We start from the raw sequence: 13,528 nt of genomic DNA on the forward strand, positions 1-13,528 counted from the left end.
ACTGGTTTGGCCAAATTCAACCCTCTCTAGTCAGAGATCCAGGTCGCTGCCGCCTAAGAGGCTGTTGGGCAAATGAGTTTGTAAATTTTGTATTATCTGAGTTTGTTCGCTTTAATTGTTAAAAAAAAATGGCCGGGGCAGCCATGTGTGTGCTAGCTAGCCCTCAGACCAGGGCAGTTGATTGCAAATTGTGGATGGCATTCCTGCTTGGGAGGGGCCGTTGTTTTGCTCATGTTTGCTGGAGGAGGGGAATTGAGGACCCAGCCAGTTTTGCAGGGAGAGCGGAGAGAATGCAGAGTGCTGAAGAAGAAGCCGGTTTTGCAGAAGAGGAGAAGATGTACAGATGGGGAACCAGAGGTGAAGGGCTTTGCGAGCTCTGTTGAGACTGGTGGGACCTTTGGTTCTGGAAGGAACCGGAGAAGAGTCTCCTGGTTGCGGAATGTGTCAGTAGCTTTGGGAGCCCTGAATGAGAGGAAAGTGTTTTCCCTGTGTGTTTGCTTGTCGGCCGGTGCGAAATGTTAATAAAGGAATGGCCCGCCAGTTTTTGGCTCCACTGTTTCTTTACCGTCTGTCCGAATCCAATGAGAACCTGTATGGCCATGACAGCGGTGGCCACTGGCCTTCCAGAGGCTACAGGCTGGAAAAGACTAGAAGGCATGGCAGCAGACACCGTCCCTGCTCGACCCCTACTGGAAACACTTGCACACCACTTCCGGGCACTCTCAGCTTCCTTCCTCCATCCGCTCCTCAAAACGTTGAGACTCCCAGGTCAAGATGTCCTCAAGGGGTTGACATCCAGGCCCGCGGAGAGGAGGTGGTGTTGAGCTCCTTCCACCTGGAAAGAAGAGGCCAGGCAGCAGCTGGTGAAGTGACCTCAAGCCCCATCACGGGTTCCTAAAGTTGCCCAGGACTTTCAGAGCTGACCCCTCAAAGATCCCAGCCGGAGGGACCAGCATCGGCTCAGACCTTAATCCTGGGGACGGGGGTTGTGAGGGCGCCCAGCTGCTCCTTGGAGCTCAGGGAGAAAAGCCTGCCACGTGGGAAGGGCTACTCAGAAAAATCACTTTGTGATTGTTGGGCAGGTAAAATGTATTATGCTCACTTTGTTAAAGATGACGCTGCCCACGTGGAGGCCGTTGCCCAGGTGATATTAATGTGTGTTGGGGGCTGGCTGTGGGCAGGCAGGATCCTTGTAGCCTGGGGCTTGGTTTTGGGATTAAGCCTTTCCCACCCTTTTTGATGTGGGGTGGTACAATCCCATCATGCCCCAGATAAGTGACTTTGTATTAGAGACTTCCCTATTTTGTATATTGGATTAAAGGTTATGAATCTACACTATAAAATGGGGGCAGAACAGGAGCTTGCTCTCTCTTGGTTCCTGAGATTAATATTAGAGGAGAGAGCAGAGAGGAGAGCAAAAAGAAGCCACGTGGAGGAGGCCAGGAGAAGCAGCCAAGATGGCGGAGTGTTGAGTGAGAAGCCAGTTAGTGCAGAGTTTGTGCAGGGAGAAAGAAGGAGATGGGGAACAGAGGTGAATAAAATCTGGTGAGCTAGAAACCTTTGATTCTAGGAAACTCGGATAAGTCAGTAGCTTTGTGAGCACTGAATGTGAGTGGGTTTTGGAGCCCAGTGTGTGTTTTTACTTGCCCGCCGGGTGCAAGCTAGGATTAAAGATAATAGCCCATCAGTTTTGGCTCCGTTATTTCTTTACCGACTGTCCAAATCCAATGCGAACCTGCATGAGACTGGCTGCTGTGATGGTGGCCTTGGCTTCTGGCTTTACAGTGATCATTATGTAATTCGAGGGGAAAATATATTTTTAGCCAAAATCCAGGTCCACAGCCCTGTGGGAGTGAGTGAAGGAGCTTCTCTTCTCTGCCTTCAACTTGATCTCAGCGGGGACTTTGGACCTGGGCAGGCTCACTGAGTCTCCGGATACCAGCAGGGGCCAATTCTGCTCTAATTCCTTTCTTTACACAAGACGCTCATTTCCTGGCTGCCCGCCCGCCACCCACAGCGCTGCCGAGTGTCTGCAGGCGGACAGTTTGCTATTGCTGGGTTAAGTCTCTTTCCCCACCTTCCACCTGGGGACCACCCTCTAACCCTCTACAAGGTTGCCACCCCACCACACCCACACCCCTGGGCCCTGCAGCCACCCAGGGCCAGCCTGCAGGCTAACTGTCATGGGACCTTCATCTCAATGACTGCCAACTAATTATACTTTATCTTTTGAGTTGCAAGACAAATAAATATTATTCAGGCAGTACTGTGCTTGTTTCTTACCAACCCAACAAATTCTAAAATTGAATTGGTCCTTATAACCACCCTGTGGGAACAACAGTACAGCGAGATGTATATCCTCCCTCCTTTAATTTAGATCATGAAACCCAAAGAATGTGTGATGGTGCCTAAGGCCCCGCAGCAGGACAGCAGCAGACAGGGGCCGACTGATGGGCCGACTCCAGCCTCCTGCTTCCTGGTCCGGAGCCCTTTCTGCCTGTCACTCCAGACTGTGTGTGTAAAACTTTGCAGGGGCCGCTGATCCTTTGCCCCGATGGGAGAGGCCCTCCCAGGCTTTCGGGCGGGCGGCGCCCTCCCGGGGCCTCTGTGTAGGGATTATTGTGACTCAGGATCAGGCCAGTTTCCCTTCTTCTGCTTAGATGTTTCTTCTATAAGGAAAATCACTAATGAGTCAAAAAGCTCAGTTTGAAGTTGCCAAATAAGAATGAATCAGTCTTTTGATTCTGAGAGCCCTGATTTCCCAGAAGCTAAAGAGCCCTGTGCGATGGTTCTTTCGTTTTCGTACAGAGATACTCAGAAAAATGATTCGCGTGGAGACCCACACGAGGGAGGCTGCCCAGCGGCCCGGCCCACGTCACAGATCTAAACCTAAACCAGTCTGCACTCACGGGAAACGCCTGGTTGTCGAGGGAACCTAACATCCCCCCCCCCCCGTCACAACCCCCCAGCTCAGTCTGGCTAGCTCGCCTTGCCCCAGAAAACAGGACGTGCTCATCATCTAAGGAAATCCTCAGCCTCGAAGCCAGCGTACCTTGTTTCCACGGTGCCACTTTCCACACTGTTGCCCAAGTCCCTTGCGACAAGTCCTCTACCGCTGGTGAGGCACTATACTCCCCCAATCCATAGCTTGTTGTCCCCTGAGAAAAGGACATCAAACTTGTCACCAAATTGTATTGTTTTTGTCATTTGATAACACAAAAAGGGGGGGGGGGTGCAAGAAATTAACTCATTCATCAGACTGTACTGAGACATCACCAACTCCGCCCCCCAGGCTCCTGAGGAAAAACCTGGGGAGAGAATTCATGCGACAACAGTGTCACCAGCTGCGACAGGCCACGAAAGAGGCATTGTCCTTTTAGTCTAATTGGTCTTGGTTCTTATTTTGCAGGAGTATGATCAAGCAGGTCAAGAAAAACGACCTAGCCCCGGCTGGATAGCTCGGTTGGTTAGAGCATTGTCCCCAAGAACAGAGGTTGCTGGTTCAATCCTCAGTCAGGGCACGTGCAGGAACGGATAGATGTTCCTGTCTCTCTAGCCCCTCACCCCACCTTCCTCTCTCTCTCACATCCACAAATTCAAAAAACATTAAAAAAGGAAGAAAAAGAAAAAAGGGTGGCTCAGTGGATAAAGTGTCAGCCTGGTGCACCAGAGGTCATGGGTTTGACCCCTGGGCAGGGTGCTTAGGAGAAGCACTCAACAAGCACTCAACTAAAATGGAACAATTAAACGAAAACAATAAGTTGATGCTTCTCTCTCTCTCTCTCTCTCTCTCTCTTAAATTAATGGAAAAAGAAAAAGGGAAAGTGATCCAAAACTTGGGAGTTAGGTAAAATGACAGACTGGATGACCTCAGAGCCTCCCAGAGCGTTGTTTAACAAGCTCACCTACAGGCCTTTTAGGCTTTAGGGAAACGAAACTTTTGACTTACTATCGTTGGGGACCTAGACTCATTTGTAGAAAATTGATTAAGTTGCAAATGATTTTGTCAGGTAGAGATGCAAATGAGCTTGGCCCAATAGAAAAGACATAGGATTTTATTGCCTTGGAGGACATCAGCCAGTTTTGTGTCTAGCTTTGCCATCTTATCCTACTGTCATTTTTTCCCACTGAGTGTACTTTTACCACAGTTTATGATCTTCAGAAAAATAAGTATTTCTTGTGGGCCAAGTGTTTTTCTAAAACAAGCTACCGCCTTCAAGAGAAAGAGAACAAAACGCATCTGAAGTGCCCAGCAATTCTGCTCCCCACTGTCGCCCACTCAGCTCCAGGGTTGGCTCCTCACACTGTTGCTAGGAAAAAAAAAAAAAATGGGACAGAAGAAGACATCATCGTTGGTGCTCAGCTGCAGGAGACACAGCAGGCACTTCCTCGTCCTGTTGGGGGACTGATCGCTTCCAAAGAAAGGATTAGAGGCAGGGGAGACAAACAGGACTGGCTCAGGGAAGGACTGGGGACACTGAGGAAGCAGAACGCCCCCATGTGGGGCATCCGCTAAAGGTCTAAACAGAGTCTCAGCTCCTCCTCCAGTAGCAGATGCTGAGTCCAGTGAAATCAGGAGGATGCTGGAGAAAGATGTCTCTACACTGAAGGCCCAGCCTGATGAGGACTGGCTACAAAAGGACATAAGGAGCCCTGGCTGGATAGCGCTGTTGGTTAGAGCTTTGTTCGGAAGTGCTGAGGTTGCTGGTTCAATCCCCAGTCAGGGAACATGCAGGAACGGATCGATGTACCTGTCTCCCTGTCTCTCTCCCTTCCTCTCTCTCTAAAACCAATTAACCAAAAAAAAGGACATGAAAAAACTTTCTGGGTCACAGTGGAGGTGGTAGGTCTACTGGGGACAAATGTTTGTCAAAGCTGATCAACTGTATACTTAACATGGATCCATTTTATTGTATGAAAATTACACCTCAATAAAACTGATTTAAGAAGAAAAAAATGCAAATCAGGATTTCCTGCATTTTTTTTTTAAAGTCTGTGACTCAGTGACTGATTTGCAGAGGCCAGACTTTGATCTCCTGCTATTTTTAGAGTTTCTATTTGAAATGCAAATACTGGCTTAAAAATTAATAACTCGAGATATCCAGTGGAGGTAGAAGCCTTTCCTTATATGATCACCTTAAAGAACAAAAAACTAAAAATAATGAAAGAAGAACACAGAGTCATAATTTGGTATTAGCTAACCAATGCCTTTCATTTAAGCTGGCAAAAAGCAAGGAGCTTTGAAAAGTTAGAATCACCAGCAATGTTGAATATTATCTAGTAGCTAACCCATTCATTTCACAGAGGAAGAAACTGAGGCCCAGCAAAAGGAAGGAAAACTGGGAACTGTGTTCTTCAGAGGTGATCCTTCAAGTCGACGGTTAGATATTCCCAGAAATCTTTCTCACCGCCCCTTGAAAGGCAACCCAGTGACATTCTTGCAAACAATCTCTTTGAGAAACACTGGCAATAGAAATACTTCCAATAATAAAGATAAAAATGGCTCATGCCTTTTTGAAAAAATGTCTAGTGTCAAATCACTCTGGTATATCCAGGATGATGTTGAATTTTCAATTATGTTTCCCATAAATAACACAGATAACAAGCTCCTTTAAAAAAGCCTTTGTCTTTGGTGTTCTTTTTTTTTAAAAAAAAACAACAATCTAATTTATTTTCTCCAGGCCAGGGACATTGATTTTTAAGATGAAAATTTATACTTCCTACTGATGCTGCAAGCATAGACTTCTTATACAAATAGATCAAGAGGTTTCTTTTTTTTAATTCATTATTTTAATTTTATTTATTGATTGTAGAGAGAAGAGAGAGAGAAAGCTGGGGCAAGGAACAGGAAGCATTTGCTTCTCATATGTGCCTTGACCGGGGTTTCAAACTGGCGACCTCAGCGTTCCAGGTTGATGCTATATTCACTGCGCCACCACCGGTCAGGAAAAGATGTTTCTATTTGTCTTCAGAACCTTGTCAAGGGTTGAACAATAATTGAACGTGGCGTCGCATCTGCTTTTCTTTTCTTTTTTGTTAGCAATGGAAAGCAAAGAGAGAAATCGACAGACAGAGACAGACAGGAAGGGAGAGAGATGAGAAGAATCAACTCGTAGTTGCAGCATTTCAGTTGTTTATTGATTGCTTTCTCATATGTGCCTTGACTGGGAAGTTCCAGCTGAGCCAGTGACCCCTTGCTCAAACCAGCGACCTTGGGCTCAAGTCAGAGACCTTGTGGTTCAAGCCAGTGACCATGGGGTCACGTCTATGATCCCACGCTCAAGCTGGTAACCCTGCGCGTAAGCTGGTGAACCTGCACTAAAGCCGGATGAGCCCGTGCTCAAGCCAGCAACCTCAGGGTTTTGAACCTGGGTCCTCAGTGTCCCAGACCAATATTCTATGCACTGTGCTACCACCTGATCAGGCATCACATCTGCTTTGGTCTGCATGAAGAATGTCAGTAGCACAGTAGCACTAAACTGTGTGGGTCTTATTCTGCTGGGTATCCAGTTCAGTTTAGTTATTTCAATTTGCTCTTGTTGAACACTTACTATGTGCAAGACACTGTGCTAAGTCTGAGTGGAGAAGCTGCCAGGGGAAGCGCTGTGAGGGCGGGTTCAGACATGGGGTGGGAGGGGTGATTACAGATCTTAGGAGGTAGCATCCATGTGTTCCTTCAACGAGCATGGCGTGCTTTCTTGAGCGGGTAAGACACTTCTAAACTAGAAGCAGCATGGACGTGGCACTGTGGCTGGAGGGGCAGTAATAAGATGTGATGAAGGCTCTTTGCCAGTTTTTATTCAGTTTCCCCAATTCTGAGCTTTTGCTTCTAGCCCTGTTCCCTAGGCAACAGGCTACATTGCAAGTTATTTAGCAAACAAGCTATATTAATCTATAAACTAATTAAAACACTTTGCAACGATTTTTCAGTATTATTCTTTAACTAATAACTTTCATTTTGGAGAAAGAGAAAATCACGCTCTCCATCACGCCTTCAGGAACGCTGAAGTCGAGAGCAGGCAGGTAGGTAGGTTATAGACTGTGCACCGTAAGAGACAAGCTCACCTCAACATTGACTCTGGATTCGAAACCTCTGTAGAGAAAACGACTGTTTCTTCAAAAATAGCGACCTAATATTACTAACCTGAAAGGGAGAAGAAACCCATATTGCAGCTGCCCAGGGATACAAAGAAGCAAATGGGTCAGTTGAGTTGGGTGACACTCTGAGGCATTCCTGGTCAATCTCATCACACCCAGGGTTTGGGGCGGAGAAGGCGGACACGTCTCTCTATGATGCTTTTGTTCATCTCAAGTTTCTGAACTGACGTTGTCCAGGTCCCTTTCCCAAGTTCTTTGAGGACCCAAGCGTCAGGAAGAGGGTTCTGGAGATCATGGTTGTGCCAGGATGAGCTTCTGCAGAACCTACCCTGTCCCTGTCCCCCGTGTGAACAGCACCCTGAGATGTCCAATTAGTGCCAACAAGAGGAAATGAGGAGGGAACCAATGAGCTCTGTCTCCGTGGTTGGTCATTCTTCCAGCAAAGTCCGGTGAAAGGGCTCCTACCACAGGGGACGATTAAATAAAGGACTGCTGGGTGCTCAGGGGACATCTCCCTCCCAGACATCTCCACTGGCTGCACCACCCCCAACTCCGACCCCACCCTGAAATGACAACAACAAAAATCCCATCCAAGGATGCTGGGTTACCTCAGCCCCCAATCCTTCCCGATCTTTCTAGTTTAAAAGGTAGGGCTCTTATCCTGGGGCTGTGAAGCCAGGGCCCAGAGGACTCACCCTGGCCCTTCCCTCCCCCTCCTTTCCCAGTAGAGAATGAGACGTCTTCAGGCACATTTTTAAACCACCGTCCCTTCTCGCTGTCTTGTCTCTGACTTCTAAACCGTGATTTTAAACTGTTTCAAACAAGAACCAGGGGGAGGACAACTGTCCAGAGGGAGAGACAGACCCTGGAGGCTTGGAGAAGGAGGCGGCCCCCAGGGACAAGGGCAAGGTGGGTGGGGGTTATGGGGGGGCGGAGGGAGTTGGGGGAGGGGCCCATCGGAGAGTCAGGGATCTACAGCAGCGGTTGGCACGGTTAGTCTCGCGAAGGTGGCCCGCGACCCTGTTGGCACTCAACAGACAAACAAGACCGGTGCTTGGCCAACCGTACTTGGCTGAGGACGCAGCGGTGAAGAGGGGCTGTGAGCCCGGCCGCGCCCGCCTCCCACGCAGGCCTCCGGGCTGCAGTGAAGAGCCTTGGACCTTCATCGGGGAGCAGAATAAACCCCATTAAAACCAGGTCTGAGGCCACTGATGTGAATGGAGAAACTGCCAGGACCCCAATCCGGCACGTAGGCGGATGGAGAACCATGAGACCGGACCGCGGGCTTGTCAAGCGAGTGTCTGGTTAATATTTTGCCAGTGAGAGTGAAATATTGTATATTTGTTCTTTCTGGCAACCTTTTCCTCGTTTTCCACTTTTCTTCCCTTTGGAGCATGTATTTCCCCGGCGGGGGCCCTAGTGAAAGCACACATCGGAAGCTGTTCACAGTCAGTGTGGTGGCACACGGCATGGCTGGGGGCCATCTGGCGAGGGGCACAGCACAGGCAGCCTCCCCGAGGCTCAAGCTGACCTGCCCAGGCAAGAAGTGGATGAGACCTTCTGGAACTGTTCGTTCTCCTGACCGCACTCTGTCCTCTTAAAAGTTGAGCTGTTAACCTTGGCCTCTGGAAGGTGATTTTCATCATCGGTCTATTTATTCTCCTGATGGGCCTGGGCATTCTAACTTGGGGGCAGCTCAGGGAACCCAAGGTGGAGCCTTGGGGTGAAAGCGGGACCTGGCACCTGCTCCGGGGTCTTTCCCTTCACTCACCTCTGACACGCAAGGGCACCTGAAGGGACCTTGCCCACCTGGGGCTCCTCTTTCCCAGGGTGGCTGCCCCCTTCCTGTCTGTCTTTTTTTTTTTTTTCCTTCTTTTCTTTAATGTTTATTTTATTGATTTTAGAGAGAGGAAGGGAGAGAGAGATAGGAACACCAATCTGTTCCTGTACATTCCCTGACTGGGGATCGAACCGGCAACCTCTGTGCTTCGGGATGATGCTCTAACCACCCAAGCCGTCCAGCCAGGGCTCTCCTGTCTTTCCTGACCTCTCCCTCAGCACTCGCCTGTTCGGTTTTGCTGGTCCCCCTACCATTTCCCCCCTCCCTAGTTCTCAGCGCCTCCTCACATCTCTTTGCCCTTAAAGAGCAAAGTGTACTTCAAGGGCAGGGAGCCCCATTGGGATACATGGGCTCCCCTTTCTCCCTATGTTCCCATTTCCAACTTTGTTTCCTTCTGATGTGTTGAGCTCTTCTCTCTCCCTGAAATGATCAGATTTTCATTCTCTCTGTTCATCTCATGTTCACTGAACCTCCTCCTGCCTTTCCCTCTGCCTGCTCATTCCTCCCACCCATGAGCAAATGGTTTTTGTTTTTGTTTTTTATTTAAGTGAGAAGAGGGGAGATAAAGAAACAGACTCCCGCATGTACCCCGACTGGTATCCAGTGGCAACCCCCATATGGAGGCCAATGCTCGAATCAACTGAGCTATACTTAGAGCCTGGGCCAACCCTAGAACCAATTGAGCCCCTTGCTGTGAGATGGGACAAGGGAGAGAAGGGAGAGAGAGAGGGGAAGAGAAACAGATGATTGCTTTCCATGTGTGCCCTGACCTGGGATTGAATCTGGAACTTCTGCATGCGGGGCCAGTACTCTATCCACTGAGCCAACTGGTCAGGGCCCCATGAGCAAGTGTTTTTGTATGCTGACCATTGTGCATGGCTCCTTCTCATCCTGGACTCAGTTAAAACTTCCTTTACAATCCTGTGAAGGTTAAATGTATTTCCACTTTGTATGGATTGTTCAAGGTCATAGAACAACTGGAGTTAGACCTGTAGTCAGGAGATTCGTCTATACCTCAGCCATGCATACTTGTCATTTACTTTCTTTTCCTTTCATAGGATGGAGCCAGAACCTTGGAGACAGCATTAGGAGGTGGAGTCAGAAGAAGCCGCCTATCTATGCTCTGTAGCCAAAGACCACCAGGAACAAGGCTGGAGTGATTGCTTTCTTATAATGAAGAAGATGCTATTACGTGCACTTATGAGGAACCTGGGGGCATCTCAGTGCAAGGTGTTTCAGGACTCGATAATAGAACTTGAGCTTGTATAAGAGGCTGTGGGGGGAATTTATAGGGAGCAGGGGTTTGCTCTGGATTGAATGCTCTCAGGGACCAGAGTCGATTCCACGATGGCATTTTCATATAGAAGGTGGTCAGATGAAGGCAGCAAAGCAAAAGCCGTGGTTGGTAAAGAGACAACCGTCGCTTGTCTTAGCTGGGGGTGGGTGGTGATTAATGTGGTGTGTACAGTAGCCTTGTTTTTGTCTGTGCTCAGACATGATTACAGAGGAGTCTCGTTTTGTCCACCCTTTTCTGATGTTGATGGGCGAGCGAGACTGGCATCTGTCCCATGGGAGAACGTTGCAGCGGGGCTGTGAGCGCCTGGCCAGTGTTGCCCTTTATTTCACTGCAAAAGCAAAGCCTTGACACCCCCCCCCCAAGTTCCAGCTGCTTTGTACCCTAGTGTTCATGGTAGGATAAGAATCATCACACTGAAAAGGAAGAGGCCTCAGGGTGGACGAGAATGAGGGGGGTTTGGTTGGGGGTGGGGTGAAATAGCATTTCACCTCAGAGGAGTCCTATCTGACACCTGAATGGAGCCAGACCCCCACTCCTCTATCTGGAGAGAGTGGGATTCCTAAGCCATGGGGGGGGGGGGCGTCAGGATAAGACTGGTGTGCAGGTGCCTTCTGATTTATTTCAGGAAGTTCCACCAGATGGGGGGGGGTAAGAAGTGGCCGTTCTGAATATAGATAATCCTCACAAGCCACTATCTTGGGAAACATAAGTTGTGGGATTGTATGTGGCAATTTTCTGGTACGTCCTAACTTTAAGTAATGCAACCATTTGATTACCCTGGATATAATTTTACTACATATTGTTTTATATAATTTTATTTTTTTATTTTCTTCGCCAAGGGAATTCATTTCTTCTCTGAGCCTTTGAGAGACCCACAAAATGGGATTAGAAGTGTGAGAGATTTATTGGGGGAGTTACTTCTGAAGGATGAAAGGCTCTGGAGCAGTGTCAGCAGGGGGCGCTCGAGGGAAGAAAAGGGAGAGCACTGGGTAGGAGAGCCTCAGACCGCAGTGCAGTTCTGAGAAAATCTTGTCCAGGCCACTGGGGCGTCCCCACACTAAACTTTCCCATTAGGGGAATCACCTAGTCTAGGCGGACAGGCATGGCTCAGCACCAATGCCCCTGCCCAGAGGAAGGCAGGGAAAGGCTGGGCTTGTGTTCTGGGGGTGGGAGCGAGCTGTCAGTCAACCCTGTTCCTTGCAGTGTATGTTCTGAGAGATCTGAGCATCTCCCTCCGTGTCCATGTTTCTTCGGGTGCTGATACTTGTTTCTAGTCGTGGAAGCAGCTCAAGTCTTCCTAGAGGCAGAGGCCGAGAGGGGATTAGACATACATGGGGTTTTATTAAGGGAAATGCTTGTGAGGGATGAAACGGGGAAGAGAGGAGAGAAAATCCTACACAAATGTAATGGACACTCTATGCTACTGGAGAGTAAGTCAAATCCATAGAGGAGATTGAAAAAAACAAAACTTGTTAAGTCGTGTGTCCTGAATTTTGGCTTGGGAAATAGGGTTTCTTTATAATTCATGGGAAGTGCTGAATTTCGAATGTGAAACATTAAACAAGGTCTGCCTCGCTAACACTTTTTGCATGGTTCCTTCCTGTTTTGGCTTCGGACATCCTGGCTTTATCTGCTTCTCAACTTCTCAATGGGGGAGAGGGGGAAGGGGGGGCTTATTTGGCCCCCTCAGGGGACGTTTGGTAATGTCTGCAGACATTTTAGCTGTCTCAGCTGGCATGTGGTGGGGTAGAGGCCAGGGGTGCTGCTAAACATCTTAGGGTGCACAGAAGGGTCTTTATAACAAGGAAGAATCCTGCCCACGAGGTCAGTAGTGCCGAGCGTGAGAAAGTGACCTGCCGGTCTTCTCATCCTCTTGCGAGGAAGCCGGCAGAATGGATGACTTAGACGGACTTCGAGGGGAGACCGCCAGAGACTGGGACTGCTGTAGGTACAAGATTCATGTGCCCAATGGATGCCTCCAATGTTCAGTACATCAGAGTTTGGAGTAAGGAAAGGTTTATTGATTGGGAAGGCGCCAACTGAGAAGCTGGGAGAATTATTTCTCATATCCATCTTAAAAAAGCTCAAAATGCAGGTGTCTTTTAAATCAAGGGAAGGGAGAAGGGTGTGGTCCGTAGACAGCAAGACAGCTAGGTGTCAAAACGATTCCATGGAAAAGCACAAAACTGCTAAATCCCTTTCCTCCCAGTGGGTCCCTTGGCCTCCCACTGATCTGAGTCCGTTTCCGGAGACTCCAGTAAGTCTTTGATATAAACAGTGCACATTTCTCCACCTCTTCAAAGGTGGCCTTCTGACAAGGGGGCTGCTCTAGCAAAGAAAACTCAAGCCTCCAGCAGGAGTCCTCTGGTTAATTAGCATATGTAAAGCAGGAGCTATTAGCCTGAAGGCCATCAGAGAAAGCTAGCATTTTGCTGTTAGGGGACCCCTTGGAGGGAGAGGCTCATCCCTGAACCAGCCCCCAAGCGAGGAAACTGCACCCAGCCCAGCCATCTCCTAACAGGAGACGTTCATAGAAACGGAGTGTTCTGCCTAAGAGCAGCCAGAGCCTCTTTCCTATCTAAATAGCGAGGTTTGTCAAGTGAAGGCCCCAGACCCCCCAGATAGATTATCAAAACACACAATCCCCCCTTCTATAATTTACAGAAACTCTCACATCACAAAGTGATGTGGACAAAAAAGGGACCACATACTAAACAACAAGCTCAGGGGAACTCTGTCCGGTGGCCTTACAAACTCAGAGATCTAAAGTTAACCACATAAGGTGGTTTGAAATGAAAACTTTCAAACTCAAAGCAGTTCATGGCGGGTAGTCATGTCGCTATCTTCCTTGACAAAGGGCAGTCTTGACCTTCACTGAGCTTATTTTCTGTTTGCATTGAGGATAACAAGCCTTTGGAATTGTCAGAGTAATTTTCCTTTCCAGACCCCTCAGGACACACTCTCCCACCGGAACGGGAGACCACACCCCCATTGTTATCGTTACCATGTTCGTTAACTGTTAACTATCTTACATCACCTAAGGAAAAGAAGTATGTGTCTACTTGTTTTTACTTTTTATCCAGTTTCAGAGATTTCCCTATTTTTCTTTCTCCCGCCTCCCTAATCGACCCCCAGTGGGTTTCACGGAACCCCCTTACGTCTCCCCTTTGATTCTGATGTATCATATAAAATAAGTGGTGAAACCGCCACTTTCTGGAGCATTTTCTCATTCCGTTGAGATTGTCAGTCTGGCTCAAACTCATACAAATGCTTACAGGGTTGCACGTTTCTTA

The sequence above is a fragment of the Saccopteryx bilineata genome, chromosome 10, assembly GCF_036850765.1.
Source record: "Saccopteryx bilineata isolate mSacBil1 chromosome 10, mSacBil1_pri_phased_curated, whole genome shotgun sequence".
Lineage (NCBI taxonomy): Eukaryota > Metazoa > Chordata > Mammalia > Chiroptera > Emballonuridae > Saccopteryx > Saccopteryx bilineata.